Genomic DNA, 15,410 nt, shown 5'->3' on the forward strand with positions numbered 1-15,410 from the left:
ACACTGTTTTTCCCCAAAACCTGTGATAAAGTTTATAAATAAAGTTAGTCATAGTAAGAAATAATCAAACAGCAGCCAATTTTTCAGTCCCAAACTATTCCTGAATCTGAATTCCTGTCACTAAGTCTTACTTTTGCAGTAAATGGATTGGTGTCACTTGTCTCAAGGGATCCCTTGCCAAAATTCTTGTATAGTCTCAGTACTTTCTGGTTTGACACATTACCATCATGTTTTCTGTTCATGTCTTCTGCCCACAAATTTTGTGCCATTTCCCTTTTTTTTGTTATCTGAATTGAATCCAGGGGTGCTCAACCTCTGGGCCACATTCCCAGCCCTTTTATTTTTACCTTTTCCATCGTAACTAAGCACTTATCACACACTATATCAATAACTTTTGCAGTTTGAGGTGCAATAGCAAAACCAGCATGAATTTCTTTTTCCTTCTTCACAATTTCACAAACAGATTTGTTCTTACAGTAGGTCTGAGCGACCTCAGAATATAATTTTTTTTCCTTAAGGACTTTCACCTTGTCATTCAAAGGAAGCTTGTTTTGGTATTTATGTGACATGTCTAAATTGCAGCATCACTATTCTTGCCCTTTATAGCCATTAAGTAAAATAAGGGTTCCTTGATCACAAGCAGTTGGGACAGTGAATCTGGTATCCAGGACGGCCGGTGAGTGACTGATGGGAGGGAGAGTGGGCAGTACCCAGTGAGGGTGCGCCGCACTAAGGGTTGTTTCACTGCTCACCCCCTCCCCTGTGGAGAAGGGATGGTACGTGATTGCCTCTTGCTACTCAGAATGCTGTGTAATTTAAAAGTTATAAGTAGTTTATTTCTGGAATTTTTCATTTAGTTTCAAACTGCAGTTGACCACGGGGAACTGAAATTACTGAAATAAAAACTTAAAAAAAAAAGCTAACATTTTTAGTTTTATTCATTAAACAATTGGCAACCTGTAAAACGGAAATCTCAGCCAGGGGCAAGACTATACCATACTTTTTTTCTTTTTAACTTGGGATTGAACTCAGGAGTGCTTAACCAGAGAGCCACATCCCTAGCCCCCTTTTTCTCTCTTTTTAAAAAAAAAGAATTAATATTTTTAAAAATTTTGAGACAGTCTCGCTAAGTTGCTGAGGCTGGCCTCAAACTTGAGATCCTCCTGCTCAGTCTCTCTAGTCACTGGGATTACAGGCATCTACAACTACTCCCCCGCTATCCCATACTTTTTAAAGCTATCCTCCTACTGATGAACACAAAGGCGGTTTTTCATATTTCCTAATCCAGTGCTGCAGTGCCGGTTCTTGTATATGCCTCCATGCGCATGTGTGCTGTGCTCACTGAACAGGGGATATGTGTTGAATGTTTGGCAAATCCTACTGGATTGTCCTTCAGCCAGCCTATGCTGCAGGGTAGATGGAGGTGAGGCAGGCACTCAGAATTTGCTGGACTCGGTTGATCTTGTAAATATTTTGTTAAGACACAAAGTAGCAGAGTATGTGTCACTTTTTTTCTTTCAGTTGTCATTAATGTGAGGAATATTTCTGGGTGAGCTGAGCTGACCTTAAGTGTCTGTAGGCCCAGTGACAGTGTGCTAGGTGCTGACTTGGAAACATTTATAAAAAATGTTGAGTTATATTAGTGATGAGAAAAGGATTAACAGATCACGGTAGTTAGAATTAAGTGTATCAAAACATCAACAGACATTAAGAGAAAATTTGATGTGTTCTTCATTTTCTTTGGTACGTTTGCCTTCGCTTTTCATATGTATTAGAAATTTTCGGTTATGTATTTAAATTTTTTTCGTATATTTGTTCAGCTTGACTATAAAAAATAACACCAAAAAAAGCCAAGGATTTCAAAGAACCTCTTCATTATAAAGCATCAACTACTTTGTCTTCATAAACTCTTAATATTTGTATCAGTGTAAAAGATGACTTAAAAATAGTTTTGAAGATGTTAGGAGGACTACTACTTGAATATCTGCTACTTCAAACCCATGGATAGGTAGAGAGCAGAAAAGGAGACAACAGAAAGAATTTTCATCATCATGAAAGTTTTTAATGCTTCCCTCATTTTACACTCTGCCTTGTCTTTTCTGTGTATCTACATGGTCTGCATGTGAAGTTTTTTTTTTTTTGGGGGGGTGTGTTTTCCTATACAAATATACTGTGCTTTACTTCAGCATTTCCCTACTGTTGGACATGTAAATTGCTTTTTTGTTGTTGTTGCTTATTGTAAAAAAAAGCCAGTATCTCCATCTGTTGCTCACAATAAGATGGCTGGGTTTCTTATTATATGTTGCTAGAAAGATTTTGAAGGTTAGCAGCAAAGGAGGGAAACCTAACGCTTTACTCCTTTGGCCCCTCTTTGCCTCCCACGTAGATCAGATTTTTATCATTTTACTTATTTTTTTCTTGGTATAGTAGTTGTGAGTTTTTGGCTTATGAGTTTGTTGATGTATGTGTTGAGGTATGTGTGAATGAGTTAGCTGTACAGTTGATTCTACTTTGACATTTCTCTAGTGTTTTAGTGTCCCCCCATCATTCTGCCTAATCATTTTCTTACCTCAAAATGAAGTAATTGTGTACTTGGCACCACTAAATTAGAAAATTGTCTGTCCTTGGCTAAAAGATCTCAAGCATAGGAACTGGATAGGATAAGAGGAGGGGAGGGGTGTAGCTCAGTGGTAGAGCCCTTGCCTAGCATGCACAAGACCTAAGTTCCATCCCAGCTCCAAAAAAAAAAAAAAAAAAAAAATGAAATTTTTGCTTGAGGGGGAAAACAAAAAGGTGAGGGATTCAGCAATTCAGTTATGTCTTCTATTGAGAAGAACCTGGCATAAAGTAAAACAAGTGCTCTAAGTAAGGGTGAATATAAGGACATGTAATGTGAGCTCCTTAGTAAGGAAATTAATGATGAAAAGGTCTTTGGAGCTGTGTGTATTTTGGAAGAATTAACCTGTAAAAGCAGTAGTGCCCAAGAGAATTGGGCAGATGTAGGTTCATGGATTCTCTAGTGACATGTGGAAAGGTGTTGGGATTGTACCATGAAATACTTGAATTAAAACTCTTTTAATATTAAACTGGGTATGGTGACACATGCCTGTAATCCCAGTAATTTGGGAGCCTGAGGCAGTAGGATTGCAAGTTCAAGGCTATCCCAGAAATTTAGTGAGACCCTTTCTCAAAATAAAAAGGGCTGGGGATGTGGCTCAGTTGTTAAAAGAGGTAGGTTTTTTTTGTTTTTTTTTTTTTAAATACTACGTATAAACTGTGACCCTGGGATTCCTAAATACCCAGTAGGTCCTAATACAAAAAAGACTTGCAAGTGTTTTCAGTATTCAAAAAGGGAAACAATTTGCCTGTTAACTGAAATATCAAATTGTTGTTAGGGGTTTATGTAAGTCATTAATTCCTCTGCTGTACAAGTCTTCTTTTTATTGATATTAGAGTCTCCTTGTTCTCTTATTTTGTTTTATGGTCACATCTAAGGTGGAAGTTCAAGTACAGTCTGTTTAGTGGCTTTAATAACTTTCCTTCCTTTAAAATTTTTTTTTAAATAATATCATGGAAATATAATTCACCCGTTTAAAATGTACAGTTCCATTGGTTTTAAAAATATTCATAGAGTTGTATAGCCATCACCAGAATAATTTTTGGAACATTTTCATCACCCCAAAATAAAACAGCATTCACTCCCCATTTCTCCCCAGCCCTCAGCTGTGGGGGCCACCAGTCTGCTTTTTGTCTCCACGGATTTGATGGTTCTGGACATTTCATATTAGTGGAATCATAGATTATGTGGCCCTTTGTGTCTGCCTTCCTCTGTATACAGTAATGTCTTCAGGGTTCATCCGTGTTGTAGCACATATCAATCCTTCATCCTTTATGTGCTTGAATAATATTCCATTGTATTGACATGCTGTTTTTTGTTTATCCGTTCATCGGTTGATAAATTGTTTTTAATTTTTGAGTATTATGAATAGTGTTACTGTGGACATTTATGTTTTTGTGTTGAGTATACATTTTGAGTTTCTTGAGTAGATTTGTAGGAGTATTTCTGGTTTGGGGTCTCTATGATGTTCTGAGCCCAGTGTACTTTCATATTAATAAGGGGGAAAAAGGGACAGAGAGAGGGAGTGACTGAGACAGAGATAGACACAGAGAGACTGAAAGTAGCTCTAGGGTGGTTTTCACCTGATGAATTACATCTTTAGTCTGAGAGTAACTAACAAAGTAATAAGCTTCAAGTTGTAGTTGCTTCCAAGGAAGTTCCTGGCTCTTATAGGAATTTTTATATTTTATTAATGACAGTTTTCAGTTATTTAACAATGATTATCAATCAATCTTATCTATACTTAATCCATACTGTTAGCCTGGTATGGATTTACTTATATATTGATAGAAAATGTGGGAATTAATGTTTATTTTACTTAGAAATTTGGAAGCAAGCAAAAACCATAGTAGCAATAGTTTAGAGGAAGGAATGAGTGTGGCTAATAAATTGTGGTTGGCAACCCTAGATGCCTGTTGATGGCATCTCAGGTCTGTGGAATGGGAAGGGCAGGGAAGTCCAAGGTGCTCTTTTTGATTTTGTGATCTTAGTGTTTGAACCCAGGGGTGCTTTGTCACTGAGCTACATTCTCAGACTTTTATTCTTTATTTTGAGACAGTGTCTTGCTAAATGCTTAAGGTTGCCCAGGCTGGTCTCAAACTTGTAATCCTCCTGCCTCAGTCTCCTGAGTTGCTCAGATTATAGGTGTGCACCACTGTGCCTGCTTCCAAGGTATTCTAACTGGTACATTCTGGAACATTGCCCAGTGTCTTTTCACTCATTGTGTAGTGTGACTGAGGAAAGTTTGAATTCCTGATTATGGCAACTTTTGATTTTTAAGCATTTCAGATTTTATTTTCTTAAATATTTCAGACGTGGAGATGATAAAGAGTAATATCTGAACCTCTTGATTTAACAAATTTAAGTTCCCTTTTCTTTTCCTCCCCCATCTCCACTCTTCTTTAAGGGGATACAACTGTGCAGATACACTTGCACACTCTTTGATACACTGATGTTAGCCCTTCCTTTTTTAGAGGTGACTCCCTCCTGCAAGGAAGATATGTGTCTTTTCCATCCATGTTTATACGCTGTGATCTGTGTTTATGCATTCATTAGCATATGTACCATTATCTGTCTTATTATACACTACATATACACTACATTATGGTTTAACTTTTTTTTTTTTTTCTTTGTGGTGATGGGGGTTTTGCTTAGTTGTCCAGGCTGGCCTTGAACTCAAGATTCTCCTGTCTTAGCCTCTCTGAATTGGGATTATAGGCATGTGCTCTGCATATGTTTAACTTTTTGAGGAACCTGCCTAACTGTTTTCTATCATGGCTAGACCATTTTACATACCCAAACACTCAAAGTTTGAGGGTTTCAGTTTCTCCCCATCCTCACCAGCTCTATATATTTTCCTGTTTTTGAATGTAGCAATCCATGTCGAGTACCATGATGCATTCCTATAAATCCCAGCTACTCCTCAGGCCGAGGCAGGAAGATCACAAGATCCAGGCCAGCTTGGGCAATTTAGTGAGCTTGTCTCAAAATAAGAAAAGGGATGGAAATGTAGCTTAGTGGTAGAGCACCCCTGGTTCAATGTTCAATACTATAAAAAAAATAAGATAAATAAATGAATGTTGTAGCAATCCTAGTGGGTATAAAGTGATATCAGAGTGTGGTTTCTGTTTTTCTGGGTTTTTTTTTTTTTTTTTTTTTTGGTACCAGGGATTGAACCCAGGGACACTTAACCACTGTGCCACATCCCCAGCCCTATTTTGTATTTTTTATTTAGAGAAAGGGTCTCACTGAGTTGCTTAGTGCCTCACCATTGCTGAGGTTGGCTCAGCCTACTGAGCTGCTGGGATTACAGGTGTGCACCAGCGAGCCTGGCTCAGAGTGTGGTTTTGATTTTCATTTCTCTAATGATTCTGTTTGTTGAGTATCTTTTCATGTGCTTATTGGCCATTTGCATAATTTTGGAGAAATGTCTTTTCAAATCTTTTGCCTATTTTTAAATTGAGGGTTTTGTTTTGTTTTGGTCATTGTTGAGTCATAGGAGTTTTTCAGGAGTTCTTTATGTATTCTGGATATTATCCCTTATCAGGTGTATGATTTGCAATTATTTTCTCTCATTCTGTGGATTATTTGTTTTCATTGGTAGTGCCCTTTGATGAACAAAAATTTCCAATTTTAAGTCCAGTTTATTTTTTCTTTTTTGTTATGTGCATTTGGTGTCATCTGAGAAATTATTGCCAAGTAGAGTGATATATGAAGTTTTTCCTTAGTGTTTTCTTCCCTGAGATTTATAGTTCTAACTCTTGAGTTCAGGTCTTTAATTCATTTTGAGTTAACTGTTATACATGGGAAATCAAGGGTCCAGCTTTATTCTTTTGTAAGTGGATATCCAGTTTGCCCAGGAATAAATATTGAACAGATTGTCCTTTCCTACTGTGAATGGTCTTGTTACTCTTATTTTTTATTGTAATGTTACTTTAGAATGCATAAAAATAAACTTCTTATGTTTTAAGATTTTAAAAGAAAACAAGTATATAATTAAATATAGATAAAATGACAAACTCACTAAAATTAAAATTATGTAATTTTTATGGAGCAGATGATTTTTCATTCGCAATGCCACTCTTGAGGTATTGCTTGCCCTGGCTGGCGTGGGGGCTTGGGGATGCCTCCTTTACCTTACCAGGCTAACTCCCCTTGTCTCTGTTTTCTGAAAACCAAATACAGCAGGTATACCCTCTGCCCTTTACAAGGCTTGTGTGCCTATATGTGGGGTGGGACACTGCCTTACTCTGTTCTCAACCAGCTAAATTAAAATCCTGTTGTTTAGCCTTCGCCTGGCGGTAAACACATCAGTGCATGTGGGCTGGGAAATCCCCTGGCAGCTCTGGGTTTCCAAGGAAGCATCTGGGCCATCCAGAACAGGCTTATGCTAGTGTTTTAAATGTAATTTTGAAATGAAAACACACTTTAAAAATTCTCATAGTGAGTATATGGACCTGAAGTGTCTGCAGAGTAGTTTGAGACACTTGCTCGAGGTTGAAAGACATTGCTTTATGTCATGTGCTGTTTATACGTTTAATTTCTCTCCCAAGTTTAAACAGTTAATAGAGATGCTGACATTTTAGTTTGGCAGGAGGAGTTAGTTGTGCTTTTTTTTCCCCCCAACCCTTTGCTTTTCCCACAGTGACCTTTTACAGGCCACCTCACTGTTGTCTGCTCCCTGAGTGATGGTAGTGGGGAGTCCTATTGTAGCTGGTGACCCATCTTTTCCTTGATTCCAGTGTAACTTCAGCTTTTCTCCTGCTTGTTTTATAACTTGTATCTTACTGCTTTTTCCGTTGAATACAACCAAACTAAAAGCTTACATTTTCAATTTTAGACATGATGTTTGTATTTAAGAATGATTTTACTGACAAGATTCTGCAAGTTGGCTTTAACTACATTGTTTTCTTTTTTTTTTTTTTTTTTTTTAATGTGGTTTACATGACCCTGGAGTATCTTGTCTTCTCACAGTTAAATTCTCAACAGAGTTGTCTCTATTTAAAGTGTGAGGCTGTGCCAATTTGGTCTTAAAATATTGGAAGCAAGTTATGCTGAGATAAAGCTGCAAAGAAAGAGCCTTCATGTTCCATTGAGTATAAATGCTCTTGGCACTTGTTTCTTCTACTTGAAGATGGCTTCTTCTAAAGCATTTTTTGAGAAAATAGTTTCTCAGGTCTTCAGACAGGTCTGGGGGCAGATGTCGAAATAGAAAACCTGAGGCTCTAAGCTGTCTTGGAATGGTATGTTTCTCTCGCTCCTTTCTTTTTTTCCTACTGGGAATTGAACTTAGTGCCTCATACGTGCTGGGCAAGTGCTCTACCACTGAGCTACACCCTCAGTCTGTTTTTAACATTTTAATTTGAGACAGGGTCTAGCTGAGTTACCCATTCTGGCCTTGAACTTGCAATCCTCCTACCTCAGCCTCCCAACTAGCCAGAATTACTGTTGTGTGCTACCACGCCAGTTGAGGGAGGCCTTTTTCATGGATGTGAACTCTTTTGTAACACCCAGATCAAATCATTGTTTATCTTGTATGCATGACATGAAGTAGTGCCTTAATCTAATTTCAGGAAATGGTTTAATATTTCTATTAAATTTTTAAAAATTAAGTAATAACACAGCATCATATTTATTGAGCAGATGGTATTTTTGGTATTTCTTTTCACCCAACTAAGAATATGAGTGTGAAATAACATATTTCTATGATTGATAGTAGGACAGGATTTAAAAAATTTTCATAGTGAGAATTCTTCAGTGATCCCTGTAGATTAGCCAGCCACCTGATATGTGACTGTTAACTGCCGGTGGCGGTGGCTGCTACTGCTGCTGCTGCTGCTTCAAATTTTTAATGCTTTTTTTTATTGTGATAAAATATGCAAAACATAAAATTACTCTTGAGACCATTTTAAAGTGTACAGTTGGGGACATTAAGTACAGTCACAGTGTCGTGCAACCATTGCCACTAATTCCAGAACATTTTATCTCTAAATAGAACTCCTGCACCCATTGAGCAGTTAGTTTTTCTCCATTAGGCCCCTCCCCAGCCCCTGGCAACCAATAATCTACTTTCTGTCTCTGTGGATTTGCCTGTTCTGCATATTTCATGTAAATGGAATTACATAACATGTGGTCTATTGTGTCTGTGCCTTCTTTCTGTTTTAAAGATTAATCCAGGGCTAGGAATGAAGCTCAGTAGTAGAGCAGCTGCCTGGCGTGCGTAAGGACCTGGGTTCCATCTCCAGCACCATACACTTTAAAAAAAAAAAACATTATCCATGTTGTAGCTGCATCAGCACTTTATTCTTTTTATATTCATTGTATGGATATACCACAATATCTTTTGCTTTTTCATTTTAGTTTGGTTTTCATTTTAGTTTGATTATGTATTGTATAACACTGCATGCCACGTAATATATCACATAACTTTCTAGCAGGGGTAGATGACCACAACTGAGTTTTTCCCTCAATCAGGAAAATGCTTCTGGTAATCAGTTTTCTCCAAACCCTTTGATATATAATAATGATTATCTCCAGATATGTGCCTGTTTCTTTCTATCAAACTCTACTCAGGGAAAATAGGCAACCCTTTTTCCTTTTCCCTATTAGTGAACTTGTGGATGGATGTAGGCAGTGGCCACTCCAGGGATAACCAAGCACAGACCCGTGATGCTGAGTCCTGAAAGAATCTTGAACCACATTTCTGCATGGTTACCTAAACCAAAACCGCAGCTACTCCTTACGCCCCTTAGAAATGACTGTAAAACAGCCTTTGGGACAGGAGTTCCCTATGTTTCTCCTTGCTAGCAAAACAATAAACCTGTTTCCTTTTTCTCAAAACTGTGTTGTCATTATTGGATTGGCATTGAGAACAAGGACCAAGCTTTTGGCAACAAATTTGGCACCCCAGATGGGCCTGAGAGCAGCCTGCACTCCAGCTTTCTTTAGCAGGCCTGGCTCTCCAAGGAACCCACCTTCCCTGCTGAGGATGCAAGGTGGCTGGCGAACTTGGTGAGAGCCAGCTGCAGGAGAGTTAGGAGCCAGGTTGCTCCATCGTGGTCCACTTTGAGAAAAAGGAAACTGGACTCAGGAAAGTCATGACAACTTAAGCCATGTGCATGACCCTTGCCCATGTATGCCTTATCTAGTTACCTGCCATCTGCAACTGCGGACCTCTGGACTGTTCCGCTGCTAAATGTTCACACCCTACCTGATACAGAACAAGGACTTTGGGTCACTTCTCCCAACTTCACCCCCTTTCAGCAGGAAGCAGTTTGGAGATGTCATGGCCCATTTTTTTCCATAGAAATGGAATGTGGAAATTGACAGTGGTCCACTTGATGCTTTGAACATAACCCTTGCTGCAACTTATTTTTAAAGTGAACCCGTTTCTTTCTCTTCCTCTCTCCCTTCTCCTCCATAATCTCTCCTCCTATTAGTGAATCTTGAACCACATTTCTCCCTCCCTAATCTCAGGGGAAACAGGATTGCCTTTCTTCCCCATGTTAGGCAGTTCATCTGTCCTTGAGTACACACCTACCATAGACTTTGGGGATGGTACCAGAAGACCTCAAGTGAACCACAACTCTAGCAGAGAACATGTAGAATGCAGCCTTTGAATCACCTCCTTAAAAGCCCGCTGTTCCTGTTGACGGGCAGAATCACAGCCTTTGGGACAGGATCCTCTGTGTTTCTCCTTGGCTACCAAAGCAATAAACCTTCTACTTTCTTTTTCTCAAAAAAAGAAAAAAAAAAAGTGACCTCCTGAGTTCAGCTCCTTTCCCAGAAAACCCATTACCGCATTTTACTAATGACGGATCTTTTGGGTGACCATGTATTAAAATTGTTACGGAATATGAGTAACGTAAGATTTACTGTCTTTAGTCATGAGTTTGTTCAGTTTGGCATTAAATACATTCACATGGTTGTTACCATCATCCTTTTGCACAAGTTTTTTTTCTTCCTTAACTAAAACTCTGTTTTGTTTAAACACTCACTCCCATTTTCCCCACCCTGTTCCTGTTAGCCACCATTCTACATTGTCTTTATGATAGAGATTTCACTACTCTAGGGACCCCATGTAAACGGGATCAACAGGTATTTGTCCTTTTGTAACTGGCTTATTTCACTTAGCATAATGTCCTCAAGATTCTCAGACTTGTCAGAATTTCCTTCCTTTTTAAGGCTAAATAATATTCCATTGTATCTGAATATCACATTTTGTTTCTCCATTTATCTTTGCATTGATACCTAGGAGGTTCCACAACATGACTGATGCTGCTGTGAATGTAGGTGTATAGTTATCTGAGACCCTGCTTTCAATTCTTACCCAGAAGTGGAATCACTGGATCTTATAGTGATTGTCTGTCTCTCTCTCTCTCTCCCCCCCCGCCCATTTTTTATTTTTATTTTTTGGTGAACTGCCACACTTCTTTCCACCAGTGGCTATCCCACTTGACAGTCCCACAAGCAAAGGACAAGGATTCCAGTTTTGCCACATCGTTGCCAACATTTGTTATTTTCTTTTTTCTCCCATAGGAGCCATCCTAATGGCTACTTTGATTTACTTATTTATTTTTTGTGATATTAGGAATTGAACCTAGGGGCATTCTTCAAATGAGCTACATCCTCAGCTCTTTTTATTTTGAGGCAGGATCTTACTAAGTTGCCCAAGCAGGCCTCAGACTTGAGATCCTCCTGCCTCAGCCTCCCAAATCATTGATATTACAGGTGTGTGCCACGATGCCCAATCTAATGGCTACTTTTTAAATGGATTTAAAAATCTTAATGTATAACTAAATTTTATCTAAAAGCTTGATTAACACAAAGCCTTTGTAAAATATCAGTAGTATAATGCGTTGTGGTGCATGCCCTGTAATGCCAGCAACTTGGGAAACAGAGGCAGGAAGATGGCAAGTTTGAGACCGTCCTTACCAATTTAATGAGACCCTGTCTTGAGAAAGAGAGAGGAAGGAAGGGAGGGAGGGAGGGAAAGAAGAAAAGAACAAAGGAATGAATGAGCTAGGGACATAGCTCAGTGTCAAAGTACCCTTCTTAATTAACGCTTTAATGTGAACTGAGTTGGAAGTGTGGAGGGTAATGAGGAGATAAGGTTACTACTACAGTACGTACCAAAACTATAAACCTCTTCTACAGTTTTCTTTACCCCCAAATAATAGGCAGTCAGAAAACTAAGTGACATCATTTGGTAGACTTTATCAAGTTACCTTCCCTCCCCACCCCCCAGTACTGGGGATTGAATTCAGGGGTGCTCTACCACTGAGTTACATCCCCAGCCCTGTTATTTTCTTTTTTGGGGGTGGGGGCATGTACCGGGGACACTCAACCACTGAGCCACATCCTCAGCCCTATTTTGTATTTTATTTAGCGACAGGGTCTCACTGAGTTGCTTAGCTCCTCGCCATTCCTGAGCGTGGCTGTCAATCCTCCTGATTCAGCCTCTTGAGCCTCTGGGATCTCAGGCGTGTGCCCCGCGCCCAGCCCTAGCCGTTTCTTTATATTGTATTTTGAGACAGGGTCTCACTAAGTGCCTCGGCTGGCCTTGAACTGGCCGTCTTCCTCCCCTAGCTAGGATTGCTGGGATCACAGATACATGTCTTGGTGCCCAGCTTCAAGTTACTTTTCTCTTTTGTACTAGGGATTGAGCCTGAGGGCACTTTCCCACTGAATTACTTCCCTAGTCTTTTTATATTTTTAATTTTGATAGAGTCTTAGGGCCATGCTGAATTGCTGGTGGTCTCTCTAAGTTTCTGAGGCTGCCTTGGAACTTGCTGGGATTATAGGTGTTCACCACCACACCCAGCTTGGAATTACTCTTGAATGTTATGGAATCTATGTAAGAATGGGTCAGCAGACTTACCCTATAAAGATAGTAATATTTTAAGCTCAGTTGGTTCTTTGGTTTTGTTTCAGCCACTCAACCCTGCTGTCGTGACATGCAAAAGCCGTCACTGACATTATCAAATGAGGGAGGCTCTAGTCCAATAAAAATTATTTACGTACACTGCACTGAGTTGTATATAATTTTCATGTGTCCCCAGTATAATTTTCTTTTGACTTCTTTTCAACCATTTAAAAAAGACAAAAACACTCTTAGCTTATGGTCATATGAAAACTGGCCTTGTTTTTACCTTTTGAATATGTCTGCTGACCTCTGGTATAGAGGGATCAGTGGATGTTGGTGGTGTGGCACCATGTGGTACTTGTTATTTTTTGAAACACTTTGTTAAGTGTTTGGTTTGGGCAAAGGGTAAAAGAGTCAGGCTGGTGCAGAGGAATGACAAGCCCAAAGGAGTACGTCTTGGAATCTCAGATGGGACACGTGTCTGATGTGATAAAGATCACATGACTGGTCCAGGGCCTGGCGTGGTGCTTACCATGCCATCACCTTCCGTCAGTGTTCACGGGAAGGTAGGTGACAAGGAGGAGTGGAGGGATTTCTGAACGTATAAGGTGCCACCATACTAAGTGACTGTTTTAGAGAAATGACTCCTGTCATTGCTCTTTGTGTGTGAGTTCAAGGCAACTGAAGCCTGAGAGTAAGGTGGGCACTTGAAAGTACGTTGGCCCATGCATTGTGTTGGTGCTTCGCAGAACTGTGGAGTGGACTTTTAACATCCCTGTTCTACAGATGAAGGGAATGAGAATGAGGAAAGTTGGTGTCTTACTGTTTTGTGCTGCTGTAACAGATGAGGTAATTTACAGAGGAGATTTGTTTCTTGCAGCTCTGAAGGCTGAGAAGTCCAGAGTCAAAGGGCCTATATATCTGGTGAATGCCTTTTTGCTGTGTCATCCCATGGGGGAAGGCAGAAGGGCAAGAGAGCAAGCCTGAGAGCTCTTGTATTATGCGCCCTCGCCAGAATTGTCCTTAGTGCCCTGTTCACTGCATTCGTGGCATTTGCTAGCCTGCTTCTCCAAATTCTTCCAGCCTCTACCCACTACCCAGTTTCAAGGCTACTTCAGCATTTTGACATGTTTGTTAATAGCAACAACTCCACTCTCAGTACCAAAATTTTATTAGTCAGGGTCTCCAGTGAGGCAGAACTGATAGGCTGTAGTTAGAGAAATAGACAAGAAAGTATTTCTGCAGAGAACTGGTGCATGTGATATTGGAGGCTGACATGTCCCACGACAGGCTGCCTACATGTTGGAAACCCTGGGATGCTGGTATTGTTAACTCCCTTCAGTCCAAGTCTGGATTTTTCAGAACCAAAAGCCAGTAGCGTAACTCTCGGTCTGAGACCAAAGGCCTGAGAACTCAGGGGGCTTCTGAGTTTAAAGGCCAAAAGCCTGGGGTTCTGTGATCAGGCAGAGACCTCTGTGGTCCTAGTGGTTGCTGTGTTCAAGTGAGAAGATCTGATTTCAGATTTGGTACTGTCATTGGTTTTCTGGACATTAGAGAAATGTATTAGTCTCCATTAAAAAAATCTTACAATTAGAGGACAGGTGCCGGTGTCGCACACCTGAAATCCCAACAGCTCAGAAGACTGACGCAGGAGGATTATTGAGAGTTCAGAACCAGCCTCAGCAATGGCGAGGTGCTAAGCAACTCAATGAAACCCTGTTTCTAAAGAAAGTTACAAAAATAGGGTTGGGATGTGGCATAGTGGTTGAGTGCTCCTGAGTTCAATTCCTGGTACCAAACAAAATAAAACAAAAAAACCCTTACAATTAATTAGAAATTAACTCTGCCTAATCTACCTTGTAGTATTATTGTGGATCCTTGAATCAGAGAACAGGTCAGAGTTCTTTGAAAAATATGAATACCATCCAAATTTAGATGCTTTGTCCAAGCGAGGCTCCTCCAAAGCACAGATAAGAAACTGTAAGAAAGTGCCCATGTCACATCAATATAATTTTCAAAGTCTAACATTGAACTGTGAACTTGGTTCTTTTGGAAAAACCCTTAGGCTCTCAGTGGTTTGACTGTTCTTTAGTGACAATAGTAAGTTGAATAGAAACTAGATGAGGGGGACAGGGAGGAAGTTGAATGATATACTAAGAATAAGCCAATAACAGAGCCCAAATTCAGACTCTTAAGTTGTTCTGATGGGCTGGGGTTGTGGCTCAGTGACAGAGCGCTTGCCTTGCACATGTGAGGCACTGGGTTCGATCCTCAGCACCACATAAAAATGAATAAACAAAATAAAGATAATTGCATCCATCTATAACTAAAAAATAGTTTTAAAAAAGTTGCTCTGGATGGTTATGGGTATGTATAATGATGGCCCTGATTTATGAAAATAGAAAGAAGGCTTTAAATTATGTCTGGTGCAATATTATAGTATATATTTATCATTATTAAAATTTTAGCATGTACAAAGCAGACTTTTGCAATACTTACATTTTTCATTTTATGTTAGTAACTAACGAACTTAGACAATTATAGGGTCTCTTCAAAATGATCAAAATATTTGTGATGTCTTCCAAAAATATGAACATATGTGTACACACACACACACAACACATATACACATATTAAGACATAAATATCTATTTTAAAATTTGGTGGGCTGTCTATTAGGTCTCTTACTTTGTCCATGGGTCTTAAAGATCTTAGACTGTTGGGGGAATAAGACACTTTAGTGGGAGTCTATAGAAAAGGTTGATGAGTAAGCATTATTTTGATAAAGTGCTATTAAGTTGCTTACTATAGATACAGTAGAAATTGCTTAGAATAGTACTCATTCCAGGACTTATTTTGGAGTGAAAGAAATAGTTTGTTTAGTGCTTCACAGTATATCTCACATAGATGTGCTTCCCTGGTTTCTGT

At 39.4% G+C, this 15,410-nt stretch overlaps 1 protein-coding gene and 1 pseudogene across 2 annotated transcripts in view; one reads left to right on the forward strand and one right to left on the reverse strand.

Annotated features, from left to right (window-relative positions):
- Tent4b (terminal nucleotidyltransferase 4B) overlaps window positions 1-15,410 on the forward strand; it is a 62,797-nt gene that overhangs the window by 16,654 nt on the left and 30,733 nt on the right. The gene's annotated exons all lie outside the window — the stretch shown is intronic.
- On the reverse strand, window positions 9,084-9,318 carry LOC114095770 (NADH dehydrogenase [ubiquinone] 1 alpha subcomplex subunit 1 pseudogene; annotated as a pseudogene).

This window comes from Marmota flaviventris, chromosome 18 (genome assembly GCF_047511675.1).
Source record: "Marmota flaviventris isolate mMarFla1 chromosome 18, mMarFla1.hap1, whole genome shotgun sequence".
NCBI classification, from domain to species: domain Eukaryota; kingdom Metazoa; phylum Chordata; class Mammalia; order Rodentia; family Sciuridae; genus Marmota; species Marmota flaviventris.